An 8,940-nucleotide genomic window follows, 5' to 3' on the forward strand; every position below is an offset into this window, starting at 1 on the left:
GGGGGGCGGGGCCTCGGGGGGGGAATAGCGGGGCCCGAGGCCGGGGGGGGGAGAGTGGGGGACAGGCGCGGCGGGCGGGGCGGCGGGCGGGGCCTGGGCGGGGTGGGCGGGGTGTGCGGACCGGGAGCCCGAGCGGGAGGAAGAGGGAGGGACGGGGCGGAGAGAGGCTTCGCCGGCCCGCGGAGGGCGAGGGGCTGGTGGGTGCGAAGGGTGCGGCGACCAGGAGGAGGGGGTGGTTTCCGGCTGGAGGGGGAGGAGCGGGAGCGGGAGCGGGCGGGGCCCGAGGGCGGGGCCGGGTGGGGCCGGACCCCGAGAGCTCCGGAGGCGCAGGCGGTTTGCGCCTCGGAGGTCCCCGACCCGAGTGGCCGGGATGGCCGAGCGCCCTGGGCGCCCCGGAGCTGAGGCCACCGAGAGGCTCCCCTGTTCCCTCCCCGACACCAGGGCAGTGGCGACGACCTGGTTCTCTTCTCCCTGGAACCTCCTGGCAGGTCAGGGCCTGGAACTTGAGTCCCATCCGGGGAGTAATGTAACCGGAAGACCTGGGGCTGGGGCTGGGGCGCTGGGCTCCTAGTCCCTTGGGGGAGGGGTTCTGCCCTGGCTCTCGGGGTTCTGCCCTGGCTCTCAGGGGTCCCCAAATGCCGTGTTCTCCAGTTGGGCGTTGCTCGGAGCTGTACCCTTCTCTGGTTCCAATGCCTGAGGGCCACCCCACCCCCCACCCCATTCAGCGGTGATCTTGCATCCTGACCGCCCTGCTAGGGAGCGCAATGTAGGGACCAGCAGAGAATGGTGTTAGTTACACCGGGCACCCTCAGTTTGCACTTAGAGAAACAGAGACCCAGAGAGAGAAAGTGGCTACATCCCATCCTCCAGCACCGCCTCCCCTCCCCCCACTCCTCCCCACCGCTTCCCCTTCGCTCTCAGTTGCCCCCATGTCTCAGCAGGAAGCACTGAGTGCCTGTGGGATCAATGGTGACCTCCTTGGGCTCTGGCTGCCGTAGCAGCAACTGCACCGGTTGATTGAGCTCTCCTTTCACTGCCTTCTGCTGGCCCTCAGGCTCCCAAGCAGTCCCAGCCCTACACGGAAAGGGGCAGCTTGGGGACCTAGGGCCACAGGCCAAGATGGAGGCACACGTTTCCCTCATGCCTGGGCCTGGGTGTCTTTATCTAAGCAGCAGTTCTCAACCTGTGGGTCGCGACCCCTTTGGCGGTCGAACGACCCTTTCACAGGGGTCGCCTAAGACCATCCTGCATACCAGATATTTACATGACGATTTTTAACAGTAGCAACATTACAGTTATGAAGTAGCAACGAAAATAATTTTATGGTTGGGACACAACATGAGGAACTGTATTTAAAGGGCCAGAAGGTTGAGAACCACTGAAAAGGGATAAAGAAAATCTAGCTCAGAGATCTGAGAAAATCCGTGTGTATGACAATCTCTTGCAGCCCATGCCTGAGGTTTTATTTCCTCAATCTGTGGAGTTGTGCTGCTATTGCCTCCCATGCCCGAGGACTCAGAAGATCCATATCTGGAAACTCAGATTCCATCTTTAGGAGAACTGATACCCCGGGGAATTCATGTTGTTGCTCAGTAGCAGCTCATGGTGGAGGTGGGGTGAGGTGGGTTTTGATATCCAGCCAGCTCTGCGCCACTGTGAGGAATGAGACGCTGGTAACGGCTTAGCCTCAGTTTCCCCCTCCAGTCCAGGCTAGCCCTCTGGTTGTTGCCTCCACACCACATGCACTCATTCAGCACAGATATTTTATTGGCCTTGATTGCTTGCCAGGTCCTACACTAATAGCTGGAAGATAATGGCAATACCCAGGGTCCCTGTCCTCCATCAGGAGAGAAAGGCATGTAAACAGATAAGAAAACTGTGTTAAATGTGAGGGTGGATGAGGAGAGGAAGGACACCCAGCCGGACAGGTATTCTAGGCAGAGGGGACAGTGTGAGCAATGGCATAGAGGTTTGAAATAGTGTGTGTGTGTGTGTGTGTGTGTGTGTGTGTGTGTGTGTGTGGTGTAGGGGGCAGGCTGGAGAAGCAGACAAAGCTCAGGATAGAGAGGGCCTTGAAGGCTGTATTGAGAAGACTACATTTTATCAGAGAATGGGAAGTCATTGAAAGTTTTGAACTATGAAAGTGATGGAGTCTGCTTTGCATGTGCATCATTTATTTATTTATTTATTTTAAAAAATATAAGTATATTGATTTCAGAGAGGAAGGGAGAGGGAGAGAGAAATAGAAACATCAAAGAATCGTTGATTGATCAGCTGCCTCCAGCACACCCCCTACTGGAATCGAGCCTGCAACCCAGGCATGTGCTTTTCACTGGAATCAAACTTGGGACCCTTCAGTCCACAAACTCTATCCACTGAGCCAAACCGGCGAGGGCTGCATGAGCACCATTTAATCAAGTTTATTGGGTGCTCTAAGTTGGGGTGCTTTCCAATACTTCAGCCTGGCTTTTATCTATTCATTCAAAAGAATTTAGGGAGCCTCTTATCTGCTTACCGTACTAAACTCTTCGCATATATCTCATTTAATCCTCACACAAGTAGACGTCCATCCATGAAATAAATACAACTGTTAACCTCATTTTACAGATCAAGAATTCAAAGCTTGGACCTATTTAAGGTCACTTGACTGGTAAGTGGTGGTGCAAGGATTCAAACCTCATCTGACTCCAGCGTCTGTGCTTTCTCCTAAATGACCTATTTTGGCAGCATTGTGTGACCAGGCTACACAAGATACAGGCCCTGTCTTGGAGAGCTGATACACCAGTAGGAGGATACTGAGAAGGCTCTGATGAAGGAGTACACAGTGTGTGGTGAGAGCTGGTTCCCAGAGGGAGGGGCTGGAGTGACTGACTTGTATTTAGTCGGGTTAGTTGCGGAAGTTAAGAGAAGAGAGGATTTTAAGGAAAGAGAATCAACTGTACCAGAGGTTCAATAAAATAAGTGTCCGCAGCCCCGGCTAGTTTGGCTCAGTGGATAGAGTGTCGGCCCACAGACTGAAGCTTTGAGGGTTCGATTCTGGTCGAGAGCACATATCTCGGTTGCAAGCTCGACCCCTGGCCTTGGTCAAGGTATGTGTGGGAGGCAACCAATCAATGTGTTTCTCTCACATTGATGTTCCTCTCCCTCTGTCTCGCCCCTTCCCTTCCACTCTCTCTAGAAAATCAATGGAAAAATATCCCTGGGGTGAGAATTAACAAAAATAATAATAATAATAATAATAATAATAATGTGTCCACAGCCCTGACTGGTGTGGCTCAGTCAGTTGGAACTTTGTCCTGTAACCCAAAAGGTCACCGGTTCAATTTCTGGTCAGGGCACATACACAGATTTGATCCTGATCAGGTGTGTATTGGGGTGCCTACGGGAGGCAACCAATTGATGTTTCTCTCCCTCTCCCCTCCTCTCTCTCAAAAAATCAATTTAAAAACACACACACAGCCCTAATCGGTTTGGCTCAGTGGATAGAGTGTCAGCCTGTGGACTGAAGGGTCCTGGGTTTGATTTCCGTCAAGGGCACATGCCCGGGTTTCCGGCTCAATCCCCAGTAGGGGGTGTGCAGGATGCAGCCGATCAATGATTCCCTTTCATCATTGATGTTTCTATCTTTCTCTCCCTCTCCTTTCCTCTCTGAAATCAATCAATCAATATAATATATATTAAAACAACAAACAAAAAACATGTCTATAAGAAAAAAAAGTGTCTGCTGCCCAGTGCCCTGGAAAGTGGCAGACCACCCTTCCCGTAGACTGTCCTTGTAAGGCAGGAGGGCAAAAGCTTGCAGAGAAAGGACCATGAGATGGAGAGGAAGGGCTCTTTTAAGTATCAAATGAGCTAACATCGAAAATGCATTTTGTAAACTGCCCAGTCCTGTGTTAATGCCATTGTTGTTTTTATTAATGACCTGGGGATTGGACTGAGACCACCGGTGAGAGAGAGCAGATAAGATGTAAGGAAAGAGTTCTAGGGAAGGAGGTTTCATAATGAAGAAAACCCCGTTCCTCCCGAGAGTCTGCGTCCAAACCAGGTGTCGGGTGAAGCGAGGGGACCCCGGGGCAGTGCTGCGCTTCACTCCGCACTCACCCACCGAGGCGGCAGCGGGCAGAGAACCAGGGGGATGCCTGGGCTGCCCAACGCCGAGGGAGGAAGTCCGGCCCCAGATGTGAGGCGTCCCTCTGGCTCCGCCCCCTTCCGCCCCCGACCAATCAGGAATCAGCTACAGCTGCACCGGGGCGGGGAGGGGGACGGCACTGAGGACCGTTAATTTGCTGCGAGTCAGCATCCAGTTATTCATTCGCTTCCTTTCCCTACAAGGATCTACTGTTGCTGCTCTTAAAAAAAACATGAGTGGGCACATTACCACTTTTGAAAAAGCTCTGGCAGTTTCATATGAAACTAAGTACTTACTATCCTCTGACCCAGCAATTTCTTACTTAAGTATTTATGCAAAAGAAAGTACAAATCCACAGAAAACCCAAATATCCATCAGCAGGAAAATGGATAAACTAGTATATCCGCACAATGGAATACTATTAAGCAACAAAAAGGAGCCACGCAGCAACATGAATGAATCCCAAAATTATGCTCAGTGAAAGAAACCTGTGCACACGAGAATAAATATTGCATAATTCTATGTATGAGAAGCTCTAGAACAAGCTAAAATAATCTATGATGAAAACAAAATCAGAACAGGGGTTGTCTGAGGACTGAGGGGAGGGATTGACTGCGAAGGGCCGTGAAGGAACTCTCGAGGTGATGGGAATGTTCTTAGAGCTCTGTGCAATGGAGGAAATGTCCTGGATCTGTGCTGTTCAACAGGGTAGCCACTGGCCACGTGTGGCTATGAAGCACTTGGATGTGGCCAGTGCAAATAAAAGCTGCATTTTAAATTTCATTTAATTTTAATTATTTTTAAAAATATATTTCTATTGGTTTCAGAGAGGAAGGGAGAGGGAGCGGGAGATAGAAACACCAATGATGAGAGAGAATCATTGATCAGCTGCCTCCTGTACACCCCACACTGGGGATCAAGCCCACAACCAGGGCATGTGCCCTGACCTAGAATCAAACCGTGACCCCCTGGTTCATGGGTCGGCGCTCAACCACTGAGCCACACCGACTGGGCTTATTTTAATTACTTTAAATTTAAAATTAGCCACATGTGGCTAGTGGCTTCCCTACTGAACAACACAGTTCTATATCCTCATAAGGGTTTGGGCCTCACAGGTATATTCATCTGTCAAAACTCCTTTCACAATAAGCCTAAGATTTGTGCATTTCACTGTATGTAAAGTTTACATTAAAGGATAAACATAGCCCTGGGCGGTTTGGCTCAGTGGATAGAGCATCGGCCTGTGAACTGAAGGGTCCCAGGTTTGATTCCGGTCAAGGGCATGCACTTTGGTTGCAGGCACATCCCCAATGGGAGGTGTGCAGGAGGCAGCTGATTGATGTTTCTCTCTCATCGATGTTTCTAACTCTCTATCCCTCTCCCTTCCTCTATGTAAGCAATCAATGAAATATATTTTTTTTAAAAAAAAGGATAAACATAAACTCTAATTAATGCTATGTGTGTTGAAGCGTTTAGATGTGAAATGTGCTGTTATCTACAACTTTGAAATGGGTAACAAAAATGTATTGATGAATGGAGAGATGGCTAAGTTGCTAGACATGTAATACAACAAATACAGCAAAATATTAATTGTAGAATCTTGGTGGTAGGTTAATGGGTGTTCACTGTAATCTTTCTGTGTATGTTGGAGTATTTTCAGAATAAAATGTTGGGACTAAGAGGAGAAAGGATTGGAAAGTTATTGTCTAATTGGGTACAAAGTTTCTGTTTGGAATGATGAAATTTTTCTGGAAATAGATAGTGATGGTGGTTACTTAATGGCAATTAATTGTACACTTAAAGTAATCATATGGTAAATTTTATGTTATATATCTTTTACAATTTAAAGAAGTTTGAAAGCAAAAAAAAAAGAAATATTGGGAGAAAATCCATATGAAAGTTTCTGTGTCTTCTCTAGAGGCAGTCGGGGTTCTGCACAAAGGGAAGGGCGAAAGGAGCAGGCTGTGTGAGTGAGTGTGCTAGTTCCGCTTGGAGTAGAAGTTAGTGGGAAGAGAACAGAGTCTTTGGAAACAGACCTATTTTCGAAATCCCAGGTCTTTCACTTTCTAATTGAATAACTGGGTAGCTTGATTCTGCCTCCCTTTCAAAAGAAAACTTGTGCTGGAGTTGCCAAGGGAACCAATAAAGTGTTTACTATTTTAAAAACTTATTTGTTTCTTATTGCTATTGTTACTGTAACAAATGTAGTAGCTTAGAACAACACAGAGTTATTATCTCATAGTTCTGGAAGTTTGAAATGTGTCTTACTGGGCTAACATCAAGCACTGCATTCTTCCTTCTGGAGACTCTAGGGGGGACCCACTTCCTTGTCTTTTCCCCCTTCTAGAAACCTCCTGTGTTCTTTGGTTTGGCTCATGGCCTTTTCTTTCAAAGCCAACAGTAACATCTTCAAATCTCTTTCACACACTACCCACCCCCTCTGCTTCCTGCATCACATCTCCTTCTCTGATTCTCCTGTCTCCCTCTTTCCCTTAGAAGAACCCTTGTGATTCCATTGGGCCTATCCAGACAATCCAAGATAATCTCCCCATCTCAAGATCCTTAATTTATTACATCCGAAATGTCCCTTTTGCCATGTAAGGTAACATATTCACAAGTTCTGGGGATTAAGGCTGGACATGGTGGGGGGACATTTTCCTGCCTACTACAGTGGCTTTGAAATTTTATGCTACTCCTACGTCAAGACTACACTGAAGCCCTGGCTGGCGTGACTCAGTTTGTTGGGCATGCACCAGGAGGTCACAGGTTTGATTCCCGGCCAACGCGCACAATGCCCAGGTTACCAGCTGGATACCCAGTAGGGGGCATTCAGGAGGCAACATGGATGTTTCTCTCTTCCTCTCTAAAAATAAACTATTTAAATAAATTTTTAAAAAGACTACACTGAAGAGGAAACATTTCTCATTATTTTTTCCTAATAGCTTTATTGAGATAGAATTCACATACCATATAATTTACCCATTTAAAGCAAATCATTCAAATGGTTTTTAGTAGTCACAGAGTTGTGCAACCATCACATTTTCATCTTTCTCCCATTTTTATGTTTGTGGAAACAAAGACTTGAGACATTATGGAACTTGCTTAGGGTAACATCTAATGGCAGGGCTGGGCATTGCAGTGGCTGTCAGGAGCTGATATTCTAGTCCAGGCCTGGATTCCACGAAGACCAATCACCTGGGGGCAGTGTGGTGTAGTAGTAAACACGCAGGTACTTAGGCCAGGTGAGACTTGGTTTCAAGGCTTTGTTTCTTCTACCTACAAGCTACGTGATCTTTGGTAAACCTCTTGGAGCTTTGGTTTCCTTATTTGCAAAATGAGGACAATAAAATGATTGGGGGGTGGGGGGGGACAGTACTCACCTGTAAGATCCCTCCCAGCTATGTAATTCCAAGCTTCAATGAGGAGGGCCGGGGAGGGGGGATGTAATTAAAAATAAATTCCCCAAGCATCCTCCAGGGCAACAAGAGGATGAATAAGTATTCCCCGAGACTAACTCACATGCTTTCATCGCCCAGGTCTCAAGAGTTCCTCCCTGATGGGCCTCAGCTGGGTGGGAAAGACAATGAGTAAAAGGCCCCTTAAAAAGGGCGAAGAGGAGTAGGAAGAGCTGAGAGGCGGGGCAGGCCTTGGGGTGGTCTGCCCCGAGTGGACAAAGATCCTGCGAGTGGAAACGGAGGTGGGAGGGGTCCGTGGCAGCTCTCCCCACGCCAAGTTCAGCCGCTCTGTAAGGGCTAGAGGGAGGGGGAGTGTGTTGGGTGGGTGGTTCCGAAAATAAATCTTCAGAGCAAGGTTGGGGTACACCACACCCCCTACGGCGCTACAGCAGCTCCCCCCGCCCCCCCGCCATCTCCCGCCACGCCCACCGGTCCACGCGACTTGGTATGCTCCACGCTCTGCCGCCACCATAAGCGTCCTTCCTCCAGCGTGCGATTGGTACGGCCCGAGCCAGGGAGGGGGCGGAGGGTGAGGACACGCCCCTGCCTCTGAATGGCTGGAGAATTTAAAGATCTGACCGGTGATAGGATGATTCTCCACGGCCAGCGTTTGAAAGTTACAGAGCCCGAGCTTCGCCGGCAGGTCCGCTCGGTTCGGCCAGCTCGTTCGAGTTCCGGCGCAAGTGAGTGTCCCCCCGATCTCAGGGTTTGGAGGAAGAGAACCTGCTTCTTTAATGGGTCCCTGCCGTGAGGGTGCAAACGAGAGGGTCAGTCGGAGGGAACACACATTCCAGGGTCGCCCCGCGATTTCCCTACCCAGATACGCTACCCCTTCCCACCTTGGAAATGGGAAGCGCCAGGGCTTCGGATCACACCACCCGGACTTCTCCCAGGCGTGTGGCCTCTCCCAGCCTGTTCCCACTTTTGTCCACGGGGAATAGGGATCCCTGCTCGGCTGCGTATGCACCAGTGAACGTAGCAGCAGCTGACATGACGAGCAGCAGCGCCCTTGCTCATCTCCCCACGTGAGATTCCCCTGCTTCCTGGGGAGAGGACTCAGGATTCCCGTGCCGTCTCCTCGGTCCCTGAAGCTGTCTTCTTTTCTGTTCAGGGTCCCCCTTCTTCTGCGGCCCTTGCCGGACAGCCGAGGCACCCCAAACCCAAACCTGGGTGCATTTGACGCTGTCCACCCGCCGCTCTGGAAATTATCGTGTAGGATGTAATTTCTAAATGAATTTCCTAAATTGCCCCAGCGTCCTTTTGCCATCACTGTGACCTCTTTGTGTTACCAGAGGCCTTGACCGGCCTCTATCCCACCTGTTGTGTCCTTGAGTCCCCGCGACTCCGGTGCTCCGA

This window comes from Myotis yumanensis, unplaced genomic scaffold (genome assembly GCF_028538775.1).
Source record: "Myotis yumanensis isolate MYYU_CA2020_CCGP unplaced genomic scaffold, mMyoYum1.0.hap1 SCAF_1, whole genome shotgun sequence".
Taxonomy (NCBI): Eukaryota; Metazoa; Chordata; class Mammalia; order Chiroptera; family Vespertilionidae; genus Myotis; species Myotis yumanensis.